At 38.1% G+C, this 13,425-nt stretch overlaps 1 long non-coding RNA gene across 1 annotated transcript; it reads right to left on the bottom strand.

Annotated features, from left to right (window-relative positions):
• Positions 1 to 553: 553 nt before the first annotated feature.
• On the bottom strand, positions 554 to 11,384 carry LOC115412635 (uncharacterized). The gene is made up of 4 exons (XR_003934360.1): positions 11,285 to 11,384; positions 2,847 to 2,851; positions 1,115 to 1,121; positions 554 to 565 (listed from the first exon to the last, which is right to left on the bottom strand). It is a non-coding gene; the product is annotated as an uncharacterized LOC115412635 (long non-coding RNA).
• Positions 11,385 to 13,425: the final 2,041 nt, after the last annotated feature.

The raw sequence follows: 13,425 nt of genomic DNA, 5'->3' as shown, positions 1-13,425 counted from the left end.
TTTTACACCAGGTTCCATTCAACACATGTCCAGTGTTTCTTGTTTGAGCTCCTTTTTGTCATCAGAGCAGAGATCACACTAAAGACTGACTGTTTGCTGTAGAACTCATTTAGTTTAGAATTTGGAGTTTTTACTGCTGTGCATGATATTTTCCCTCTATTTTCTTGTTGGGTTTTAGTAAAGGGACTGAGAAAGAGATATTATACTCATTACAACCGTGTAAAAAGAAAATAGCTAGAGGTGACCTAAGACTACTGCACAGTCACGCCGCTTTTCCACTACATGGAACCAGCTCGACTTGACTTGGCTTGGCTCAGCTCGACTCAACTCGGTATTCCTGGAGACTGTTTCCATTACAGGATACTACTTACTTTATAGTACCTGGACGTCATAGCGATGTGGCGCGTTATTTTCGTGTCGTCTGTTCAGAGAGTTGCTGAAAACTCGCTTGTTGCGTGTTGTCTCATCTGAATTTTTATGTCGGCCACCAAAGACTGAATCTCCTTGACCGACCATGGTGTAGTTTTGGGCTGTTATCATGTGGATTGATGAACCACTATATTTACTGTCCACTTCCGCATCTGTTTTTTGTAAAACGGCGGGTCACAGAGAAAACTGTCTGACCAATCAGTGGTCTGCAGTGTTATATGTCACGGTTTAGTATCGCTTGGAGCCTCGGTGGAGGTGATACCAAAAAACTAGTACTGGGTACCAGATTCCTGGTCCTTTCTCGTAATGGAAATGCAAAAAGGCCGAGCCGAGTCGAGTTGAGTCAAGTCGAGCCAATACCACACAGTGGAAACATGGCATTACTGTACATAAAAATGATGTAGGTATAATATTTAAGGGTCCACTACACTACTAAGTACAAATTTAGCATCCTTATTTCTCCATTTTATACTTCCTTACACATCAAACTTCCTACATTTATTTGATTACAAATACCTGCAAATATTCACACACAAAAAATGATTGGTTACAGTAAGGTTAAGTTGTACTAGAGTACTTGTACACTATGGTATTTCTAATTTTGCTGTAGCATCCTATATCCTAACTTATCTCCACACTTCATTCACACTGTGCCTGGGCTGTAGATAGGTCATGCACCCTCCACTGTCATTCTAGAATGGAGGTAAAAGTCATCTGGGTTCTTTGGCAAGTTCTTGAGCAATGCAGAACAGTGATGGGAGTTGGTTTTTTTTTATGGAAAATGCACATATGAGGAATTGCATCATGGTATTAAAATGATTACAAATCCATACAAAATAAAACTGCACCCAAAAAATATGTGCATCTGTCAAAACTTGCCATTTTCAGGATGTAGCTGCAGCTCTGAGGTTGTTCATTTACATTGCGAGGGGGACTTCGAAAGTGATACCGCAGTTAGAGGAAGGAGAATGACGATCCTGACACCATTCGATGGAATATTCACCCTTATTCCAGCGTAGTTCCTCCAGTCAGCCAGTCTATTTCAACTGTAGTAAAGGATCTGAAGTTTTCTACTTCTGCCTAATTTAAAAGGAAGAAACACGTTATTATTTACTGCACTGATCTAAGATGCTGTGTGCAGTATTTTGATGGCTCAAGGGAATCTAAAAACATAGATGTTACAGCAATTCATAATGAATATTTGTACATTTTGGTCCTGAGGAGACACCTGCTTTGTCTTTTAGGTACTGAGCTGAAGTCTTTTGGGGAAACCCTTGTCTGTAACATATTTATGCCATTCCAAGGTGTTCTCAGTTCAGTTCTCCAGACCACAAAGTTTAACAGTTTGGTGTGGATTATGGTCTGGGGGATGTTTTCTCCTGCTACCAATTGTTCTTGGCGTGACGGTGAAAAATACACTGCCTGGTCAAAAAAAAAAAAAAAAGTCACACATGCAATATTTCACTGCACCACCTTTAGTTTTGATTACAGGAGACATTCACTGGATTTAACTGAGTAAATAGTTCAGATCCTTCCATCAGTATTAGGGCTCAGCGTATTGATCTAAATATTGATAGTACTGATTTGTGGTGTGCAAAACTGCATATTTTGGTACCAATCCGATACCAAGTAAATACAGGGCCAGTATTGCCGATATCAATACCGATATGTTTCAATAATTAAGGTGAATGCATCATCGAATTGCTAAATCTCAATTAATTTTTATGACCTTTAAGTGTTTTGTGATGTTTCCTTTTTTATTATTAAATAGTTAAAACCCAGGACAGAATTAGGGCACAGTTTATAAGTAAATAGAAAATACTTTATTATCAAAATATGTTTTCTTCAGAAACAATAGAAAAGCAACAAAACAATTTTTCCCCACACATTGTCATGTCGGGAATTTTCTCTTGCTTGCTCATTTGCTTTGTGCTGTTGAGTCACGTGACACGCACAATATGAAAACACAAGAAGGGGGAGGAGAAGTAAAGTGTGCCTGCTCTGCACTAAGACAGAAGTGGCAAGTCTGGTGACCTGGCTGTTGCCTCTTTGACAAAACCGCAGCAATGCGTACAAGACAAAAACTGAAACTAAAGAATCGATCTCACCACACTAGTATCGATCTGACACTGATACCAGCTACTATCAATATTTGGATCGATCTGCCCACCACTAGTATCGATACCAGGGTGAGTATCGGTATCGGATCGATACTAGCGTAATGAGGTCGATACTTTTGTTGCAGTTTCTTTTCTATATGTCCAGCAAATTATTTGAATTTCCTCACAGAGTTTGTGCAAGTGCAGCTTCTCTCCAAGTCTGTCTGTCTGTGCAAACAGCACACCTCTCTCTCTTTCTCTCTCTCTTTCTCTCTCTCTCTCTCTCTCAGCCCGTGATGGTAGCGAAAGCTTATTCACTGCAGCTGACAGGGAAACTGTCACATATGAAGTGTTCCAGAAAGTCATTCGCCACTGTGGTAACACCACAAATTTGAAAGGGGAATTATGTTATTATTTTCATACTGTTAAATTGTTTTATATTGTAGTTAGTTAAAAAAAAAAACATGTTTATTTGCCTAAAATCTCTGTCCTGTGTTTTGTCATAATCATAATCAACTAACTAAAGGCAAAATCACAAAATTATTCAATGATCATGACATTTCAAGTAAAAAGTATTGGCGATACTAGCCCTGTATTTACTTGGTATTGGATTGATACCAAATAATCAGTATCGCCCACCCTTAGTAAGTACTGCAGTAGTTAATAATGTTTCAGCTGTACCAGGTTATTTAAGAGCGATTGTTTCAGTAAAACGTGCTGCTGTGAATTGTTGTCTGTTTCAGTGTCATTAAAGCTGCTGTGAGTTTGTGCTCCTGTTCATTTTCTTCAGTGGTTTTATTTTACTGTGTTTCAGGGTCAAAACAGGGTGGAATAACAGAAAAAGACAAAGAGAGGAATTGAAGTTTGTCAGGTTTTTACTAAATAAGGCACTAAGAATGTACATCACTAAGAGATTTAGGATGTTGAACATGAACTGTGAACTGGAACACACTGAACAATAACAAGGATTTGAGTTTTGTTCAAGTAGTTTGTGTTTTGGGCTCTTTTTTTTCTAAATCAGTGCAGCTGCTTTTTGGTACCTGGTTGAACCCCATAAAGCAGTTACATGATCAAAAAAAAAAGAAGGAAAATCACCACACTGCAAACTACAGTAAAAAAAAAAAAAAAAAAAAAAAAAAAGACAAGGAAAACGGTGTTTAAAGAAAAGCCCAAACACCGTCTATTTTTATGGCAAGGCGGTCTCACTCACTGCTCTGTGCCCCTCTCATTTCATAGGCTGTGGGGGTGCATTGAGCATTCTGAGATGTCTATGGAAAGACCAAGGTCTATTCTATCAGCACATTTGGAATTTTTTCTTATTGAGCAAACAGTTGAATTTTTATGAATATTTTTTAAAAAATCATACATACAGAACAGTGGCGATTTCTCATAGACTGCAAGGGAAGCCCAGCTTCCCCTAAAATTACGAAAATTAAATGGTTAAATATGTACGGTTGTGTTGACATTTTATTAACTACAAATGCGTTAGAACACGTTCATCTCAAAGATGAGTTCGCTCAGAATCAGCTTTATCACAAACCAACGGACGCAATGTTGTTCACTTCTCATACATTCCCGTTGCACTGTTTTCTCATACATCTCTGCTCAGTGCATTTGTCCGTAGACTGCGGGCATGTCTGGGCTTCAATGGGACTGAGTGGAACAGTTTTTTTCATTGCGTCAAAACTGGACGGTAATTGGATAAATGCCACAATGTTGTCCCGCCCCCGGACGCCGGGCATCTCTGGGGGTGAATGGAGCTGTGGGCGGAGCTCGGCTGGGCTGGACGCCAGAATCCCACGTGCTGATTGGAGGATCAGTCAAAAGGCTGAATCCTGTTTGATTGACAGCTGTTTTCAGATCTGCTCCTTCACTGACACAGTTCAGTTTAATAACATCGCGCATTCTGCTGTGAGATCAAGAGAGAAAGTACGACGAAATTACTCGTTCATTTCTTGCACTGTAAATAAAACACACTCATTGTACTTCCTTGTTTCAATTTAACATAATTTCAGCGTTTTCTAGTTTCAGTTACGTAATTTAATCACTTCTTGTTCGAGTTTAATGTCGTTTAGTAGATAGTTAACTGTCGGCTAGGTCGGAGTGAAAGGAGCATCTCTTGTTTAAAAAGGCTGAAGTCTTACACCCACAACACAATGGGCCAAGGCAATCCAAGCAGCCTAGCTCTGATGGATATTGAGAGGACACTGGTCCAGTCCCTGGAAAAGACGCCTACTTGGTACGATAAGGTCACTGAGCATTTTCTTAATTCTTTTTTTTTTTTTTTTTTTTTTTTTTGTAAGCCGACAATGAGCTTCCCCTGTCTGAAAGACGAGCAGCCACCACTCATACAGAACGATCACCACAGACACGTCAGGGGTTAAAGGGTTGAGTTTAACTGATGCAGTAAGTGTCCTCTCATGACTCTAATGTCAAAAAGATTGGACAATGTCAGGATTGATCAGGATCATCAGAATGGGACATCATTTTCACACATGGATTAGCCTCCATAAAGTCCAGACTAATTACATTTTCATCAGGGTTTGTGTGTCTGTTTGTTTGTTTGTTTGTCTGTTAGCAAGATAAATCAAAAATTTATAGAAGGATTTTCAGGAAATGTTGATACTGGCACAATGGACAAATGATAAAATTTTGGTGGTGATTGGGGGGGACTGATCTGCCTTGGTGGGGGTCTGTGCTCTCCGAGTGCTTTTCGAGTTTGTTGCTTGTCTGTTAGCAAGATAACTCAAAAAGTTATGGACGGATTTTGATTAAATTTTCAGGAAATGTTGATACTGGCACAAGGAACAAATGATTATATTTTGGTGGTGATCGGGGGGGGGGGGGGGGGGGGGACTCATCTGCTGCCTTGGCGGAGGTCTGCGCTCTCCTAGTGCTTTTCTAGTTTGGGATGTGCTGAACACTTGATGGTCCAATTCTCCATCATCAAAAGTCAAAAATTAATGCAACTATGGATGGAAAAAATATTATTAACCTTATTGTGACTCTACATAAGCATTATGTGGCAACAAAGGTGTGTGGCAGTGAATGTCTCCTGGAATCAAATCCAAAGGTGCAGTCAAATACTGCATATGCAACTTTTTTATTTTGGCTGGGCAGTGTACAAACACAGTGTTTTTACTCTTTCCTGCTATGTCATTATTTTCCCTCCCACATCTTTGTTACAAGGGAAAGTCCCTGTTATTGAAGTCTAAATGATCTGCAGTCGAATACATATGTCTCCTGAGTTTTCACTTTCATTTCGGCGTTGACTGCCAGCATGTAGCTCCCTCAGACAAACACGAGTCTTGATATTGTTCCTCCGCCCTCTGTGTTTGTCTGACTCATATTTATCAACAGTCCATTTATGCCAAGATATAACCTAGTTTTCTATTCCCATGTAAGCTCTGCTGTTGTTCCCAATTAGTGTCCAACACTAACTGGCTCTTAGTTAACAATTAGCGTCCTCTCCCACAATAAAACACCCAGTAATAACTGCAGGTCTCGTCCTTCTCCCTCAATTGAAAAATTCATGAAAACATCAAAGCTATTCAATTAGATGCCCACGAAACAGATATTATAATATTAAGCAAATGAGGATGAAAGCTCAGATGAGATAATTAAGAAAAATTGGGATGTAAATAAAGATCTGCCAGGAGAGGTGCTGGCTCTGTACAGACACTGAGAAAAGAAGACAAAACAAAAAAATGTACAAAAAACAACGCAAAAACAGTAAATATTCTGTATCATGTAATTACATGAATCTCAATGTTATTTTCTGACATTTTCTTAAGTCTTTTTCATCATTGCATCATGAATTCTATGCAAGTTTTGGAAACATGGTTTTAGTATCTGGTCAGTACACTAAGAATGAAATATGTAAAATTTAATTAACAAGTGGTGCCAGGCATAACAAACCCCGCCCCTCACACGTGTTGTAGCTTATTTTGGCATCGATCCAGCTGATGTCATCATGTCTATTCATTTACTGATGTCCGCATAGACAAATTTGGCCATTATTCACAGTCTATAAAAGTTACTTTACTTGTATAAATCTAAACAAGTGGTTAACGTTAGGGAAAGAATACAAAATACAATGGAGACAGCAAATAGCGACCACAGTTGTAGTGATCAAATCTTTATGGGCTGGGACAGAAACAAAATGCAGTGGAAATAATGTGTCCTCCTAAGTCATCCACTTACATGTTCATCCTCTGTCTTTTCACGCTATTGTGAAGCTACTGTGATGTGTCCACTCAAGTCACGGCAGTAAAAATAATAAAATAAAAATTAAAACAAGAGGTTCCAGGCGCAACAAACCTCACTCCTCACTTGTATTGTAGCTTATTTTGGCATCGATCCAGCTGATGTCATCGTGTCTATGCATGTGGTGATGTCATCATATTCAATTGCCTCTATATATATGCCAAGTTTGAAGTAAATTGAAACAAAACTGATGTTTTTATAGACATGTAAAATTTTGCCTATTATACGTAAATAGAAAAAAAAGATTTTAAAAATTAATAAAAAATTTGAACTTTGACCTACTTTTCTTAAAACGTAATGACATCTCTTCTGGGTCAGTGGCAATCTATAAACCCAATCTGGTATGAATTCAACCAATAGTTTTGCTGCTCAACTGTTAACAAACAAAGAAACAGAACCAAAAACAACACCCCTTGGCTCTGTATTCGGGGGGCGGGGTAATAACATCATCGCACCACTCAAGGGACTTTACATTCTTCATTCCTTACTTCATCACTGCTCTTGCACCATTTTCAACATAACTTCCTGTCATAACTTCAGTGAACTTAAAGTGGTGAATATAAACTAATGACAGGACGTGAGGAAGAGCCTTTGTCTCATATTATAGACTACGTTCCTTACTTGGTCCCTGTATGCCTCTTCACTATCTGGTGAAATTGTAGCATTAGTAGCACTAAATATATTTTTGTATCACCACTTCTTTATGGTGGTGCAGTAGATAGCACTGCCGCCTTACAGCAAGAAGGTCCTGGGTTTGATTCCAACTCCAGGAACCTTTCTATGTGGAGTTTGCATGTTCTTTCTGTGTTTGCGTGGGTTCTCTCCGGGTACTCTGACTTCCTCCCACCATCTAAAGACATGCACTAGTAGGTTAATTGGTTAATCTAAATTACCCATAGGCGTGAATGTGAGAGTTATTGGTTGTCTGTGTATGTCCAGGTCGTTATTGAAAATGAGAATCAGTTCGCAACTAACTTACCCGGTTAAATAAAGGATAAAGAAATAAATCAACAGTCTTCCTTCAGTCAATTAAAATAAAGGATGTTGTTTATTCTTTTTGCACTGAGTTTCCTCATGTACCATACTACACAAAAATCCACTTTGTAGTGTTTGCGGGGTCTGTTTTTAATAAGATTAGTTTGAAAAAATCCATGACATAATGACTCCTACAAGTAAGAGGCAGTATTTAATATGACAGTCATTTGGATTTATTACTATTATTGAGAGTCTGGTTTCGACCAGCTCTATATGTAAAGTGTCATCAGATAACTTTTATCGTGATTTAATTTAATAAATAATAATAAAATTTGATTGATTGATTGATTGATTGATTGATTGATTGATTACATCTTCAGCTCTTGTGGGTTGACTGAGAAATGCATGTGTACGGTAACAGTTCTGATGGTGGCCTCCTGAGATTTTTGCAAAAATACAGTAAATTGTGGTGATTTACTAAATGGCCTGTTGTTGACAGAGAAATGTTGTTTAAGGGTTTTGCTCTGAAGCGATGTTGAAAACACATGAACACACAGGGATACGTAAAACCTGCACATTATTTATACAGGGTGGGGAAGTAAAATTTACAATGAACATAGGGCTGCTCGATTATAGAAAAAAAAATAATCACGATTATTTTAGCAATAATTGAAATCACGATTATTAAAAACGATTATTTGTTAACCTTAAAGTTGTTTATTTTTTTTCTTGCAAAACAATGTAAAATATACTCTTTAAACATAAATAAAGCTTTTAACCACTAAAGCAAAGTATGTTCACTTTTGTACGAAACAAAAAAATCTTTGAATGCAAATAAGTGTACTGTAAATTCAAGTATGTTTCCTTTTGTAAATAAATAGTGCACTGGAATTAAACTGCTATAGACTTGCCATAGAACTGTAGCAATTTAAAAGAATAAATAAATAAATAACTCACGTAAAATGCAAATTATAAATTCAAGTATGTTCAATGTAGTATGAAACATAATAAATTCAGTGGCGTGCCGTGAGGTTTCAGATAAGGCCTTCTGTATACACCAGCCATCTAGAATATGTACGTTAGGGTTAGGTTAATACGGGAGTTGCAGCGTAAAGAGATTCGGAAACTGAAGATTGCATTGCGGACGAAGTTTTTTTTATGTGTTTTAGTTTTTCATAAGATTATGATAACGGTGGCGGTGGTTAAACTTTAGATGGTTAAAAAGGTTTGTTGTGTTACCGGTCGGTGCGGACACAACTACGAAACACTTTTTGCACGTAATGGGTTTTTGCTCTTCATCAAACCCAAAGTGATTCCATACAACTGAATTTGACTTGCCTTTTTTGTTTACCAAGCACTTCTGCTGCGATTCTCCTGCCATTTGTCCAGACCGCTAGGTACAACTTTCCTCTTGGGGTGGACCTGCCGGCTAGCTGGCAGCAGTAGCTTAGAGGGGGGCGGGGCAGAGCAGCTCATGGTAGCTTGCTTGCGCGTGAATTAAAACAACTCAAAATTAATAATTGTTTTTTCTCGATTACATAATTTTTGTAATCGTTGTGTCTAATAATCGAAATCGTAACTGAATTTCGATTAATTGCACAGCCCTAAATGAACATTTAGTTGTTTTTTTCTCAGCAGGCACTATGTCAATTGTTTTGAAACCAAACATGTATTGATGTCATAATCATACCTAACACTATTATCCATACCTTTTCAGAAACTTTTGCCCATATGAGTAATCAGGAAAGCAAACGTCAAAGAGTGTGTGATTTGCTGAATGCACTCGTCACACCAAAGGAGATTTCAACTCGAAGCACTCGGAGAGCGCAGACCTCCGCCAAGGCTGATCAGCGGCCCCCCCCCCCCCCCCCGTGGGCCCCCCCACCCCCGATCACCACCAAAATTTAATCATTTCTTCCTTATCCCATTTCCAACAAACCCTGAACATTTCATCCAAATCTGTCCGTAACTTTTTGAGTTATGTTGCACACTAACAGACAGACAAACAAACAAACAGACAAACAAACAAACCCTGGCAAAAACATAACCTCCTTGGCGGAGGTAAAAATAGTTGGAGTGTCCATAAAGACTGTTTATAATGTAAAGAAGAGAATGACTATGAGCAAAACTATTATGAGAAAGTCTGGAAGATACTATTAAAGAAGAATGGGAGAAGTTGTCACCCGAATATTTGAGGAACACTTGCACAAGTTTCAGGAAGCGTGTGAAGGCAGTTATTGAGAAAGAAGGAGGACACATAGAATAAAAACATTTTCTATTATGTAAATTTTCTTGCGGCAAATAAATTCTCATGACTTTGAATAAACTAATTCGTCATACACTGTCGTTCAATCCCTGCCTTAAAATATTGTAAATTTTGCTTCCCCATCCTGTACTTTCAAGCAAAAATGTCACTTCTATTTTGAATTAGTCTAATCTTGAAATGCCTTTTTTCCTTTAAAGTAGAAAATAGTAGTAAAGTATTCAGTGGCACATAAATGAACATCAGAACCTTATGACTGTCACCAGTTCACTATGTTCAAATAAATGGAACAAAAACTAGAAATTTACCATCACTTACAATACTTACTTCCAGATACTAGATACATAATCACATCCGATTTCTTAAATGGGATCAGCATTACTGGCACATCTATTCTGAGACAATTCCCTGGACAATCACAGTGTCAGCTTGACGTCATTGAGCATGTTCAGACATGTCCCCCATGTGTCACCCACTGCAACACTGTGACTTCTACTAATATTTTTAGACATGGAATCAATTTCTCAATAACATATACTAAAGAATATGTCCTGGTGGAGTTTTAAGTTGTTTATGGGTTTATTGGTTTGGTTTAGCTCATGTGTTACTAATAACTACCTATTAATATAAACAAGGGACCACACAGGAATAAGATTATATAAGGATAATAAGTATTAACTACGTATTCTTACCCCGAATTTGTCACATACTGACATTTGGCAGTATGTGACAAATCCGCCTTCTGACATTCTGCATGGTGCAGAGCATCACTTTTTGACATTGTGACAGTTTGGTGAGGTTTAGGCATAAAAAAAAGTGGGTTTAGGGAAAAAGGATGAGGATAAGGGATAAAGTAAGAGGCAAAGTATGCACCAATATGGGTTCAAATCATTAAAATGGCAAACTTCTGGATCCATTTTGCTGACCTGGAATTTAGATGTTATTTTCTGAGTTGAAGATTCTTTGTGACCATCCTTGAGTAACATCTGGTTAAAAAAGATCATGAATAATGAAAAATCCAAATCACTGTCAGGGAAGAAGCAGAGAGGAATATGGTCCACTTCAGTCAGGTCAAAACACCAGAGCTGGACCCAGAAGTCTGAACATCAGTCGTTCCACCGTTGTGCATCTCCATCCAACACTTCAATGCAACCACAGTGTCACTGATCACCAACAGTTGGATCAGTTCTGGTTCTCAGTGCTAATGGGAGCTATATTTGTTATTGAGCCGACTCAGATGTTTGCCTTAGACCAGTGATTGTCAACTGGTGGGTCGCGACCCAAAAGTGAGTCACAAACTCGTTTTCAGTCGGTTGCGGGACTTTGTCTGGGCAAAAAATTATGTTAAGAAGTGGTGCCAGGCACAACAAATCCCACCCCTCACACGCATTGTAGCTTATTTTGACATCGATCCAGTTGATGTGATCATGTCTACGCATGTGCTGATGTCAGCATATTCAACTGCCTCGATATATGTGCCAAGTTTGAAGTAAATTGAAACAAAATTGATGTTTTTATAGACATTTGAAATTTCGCCCATTATAAGTACATGGGATTAAAAAAAAAGGTTTAAAAATTCATAAAAAATTTGAACTTCGTCTTTTTTTTTTTTAACTGGTTGAATTGTTTTCCTTAACTATGTCTTTGTCTTTTGTTTGGGTTTTGAGTGGCTGGCCTTGCTTAGTGGTGGTGGTGGTGGTGGTAGGGGTTGACATTCAGGTGTGGCAGTCTATATCTGTTCTATATTTTTGTACCTCATGCTGTGTATCAATCTCTCTGTCTAAAATGCTCAAAATGTTCCATAAATAAATTGGAATTTTTTTTTTTTTTTTTTAAACTTCGTCCTACTTTTTCCAAAATGTAATCACGTCTATTCTGGGTCACTGGCAGTCTATAAGCCCAATTTGGTTGGAATTCAACCAGTAGTTTTGCTGCTAGTGTTGTAACAAACAAACTGAACCAAAAACAATACCCCTTGCCTCCCCTTCAGGGGGCAGGGTAGCAAACAAATCCTGTGCTTTATTTTTTATGGAGCTGAGCACCCCCCATTCACACTCCCCAACAGTAGGTGGCAGTAATGCGCTGTAATGTTAATTAACACCAGACATTTCGCAGCATAAACAAGTGTTCAGAGAACGCAAACCTCCGCCAAGCACCCCGAATGGTGTGCATGTGTGGATTGACTATTTCTTTTTAAATTGAATAGTTTCAAGGTTGTTCCATACAGAAGAAAAAGTTGAAGCTTGGTACCAGTCATGTGTATGTCAAATTATATTAAATTCCAATCAATATTTGTTGAGTTATAATGAAAAATGTGTCGTAAAAGGGATTTTCAGTCTTAAATTAAAATGTCCACAGAGTCCACATTCCACAGTGGATGTGGACAATTTTGTGTCAGCTACAAGATATTTTTATAAGCTACGGATGTATGAAATTGGAGGCTAATCAGAGTCGTTTTGAATTTTTTATGAATTTTCAGAAAATTGTTCAATGATGAGAGATAGGAAAATTTGAGATTTTGTGACCTTGCTGTGACCTTGAACTGTGGCCTACTTGGCCCAAAATTTAATGGGTTTGTCCCAGGGCCTAGGTCTATCTGTGGGTAAAATTTGGTAAAGATGGTTGTAGTAGTTTTCCCGTAAAGTTGCTAACAAACAAACAAACATGCAAACAAACACACAAGGCCATGTGATCACAATACTTCCTGGAGGAGGTAAAGAAGATCCAAAAGTTTCTATTCATATCATGGAGAAACTCAGGTTTGACTACGACTACATCAGATTTGGTTTTACCAACACCGAGGACAAAAACCTCAGTGTGTTTAACTCTTGAATAAGTGACTTAATGCACCTTTTATTTTTGGTGTTGGTAAAATGTACCCAATTTAGTGTTAAGGGGACTATTTCCCTCTTTATCATCACCACCTGCTGGTCAGTTTGGTTTATCATTAAACTTGTCTTGTGTGTTGTCATACTGTGATATTCTGTATTATCTCAGGTTCAAACCATACCTTTTTATCAAATACATTTGAGAAGTTTAACTTTTATCACTTTGGGGTGCAGCTTGACATTGAGTGTTGATAGTGGATCCTGAAGTTGAGACCCACTGCCTTAGACATTTGTTAGAGTTTGAGAAAACATGAATTCATTTATATCTTGTGTGAATAAAATCTATTAACAAGACCTTTTTTGACACTGTGTTTTTAACCCATTGCAGTAACATAATGCACACTAGGCCTGTAACGGTACACATACCAAACCAAACCGAACCGTTTCGATACGCACCTGTTCGGTTCAGTACGCAGCTGTACCGAAACAGCACAGTATGTTGACAAAAAGAAAAAGTAACTAAAGACATCGGTTGATGCAGAACTTTAAATCCACACAAGTTCCA

This window comes from Sphaeramia orbicularis, chromosome 21, assembly GCF_902148855.1.
Source record: "Sphaeramia orbicularis chromosome 21, fSphaOr1.1, whole genome shotgun sequence".
Classification (NCBI taxonomy): domain Eukaryota; kingdom Metazoa; phylum Chordata; class Actinopteri; order Kurtiformes; family Apogonidae; genus Sphaeramia; species Sphaeramia orbicularis.
This window is presented reverse-complemented; position numbering and strand designations above follow the sequence as displayed.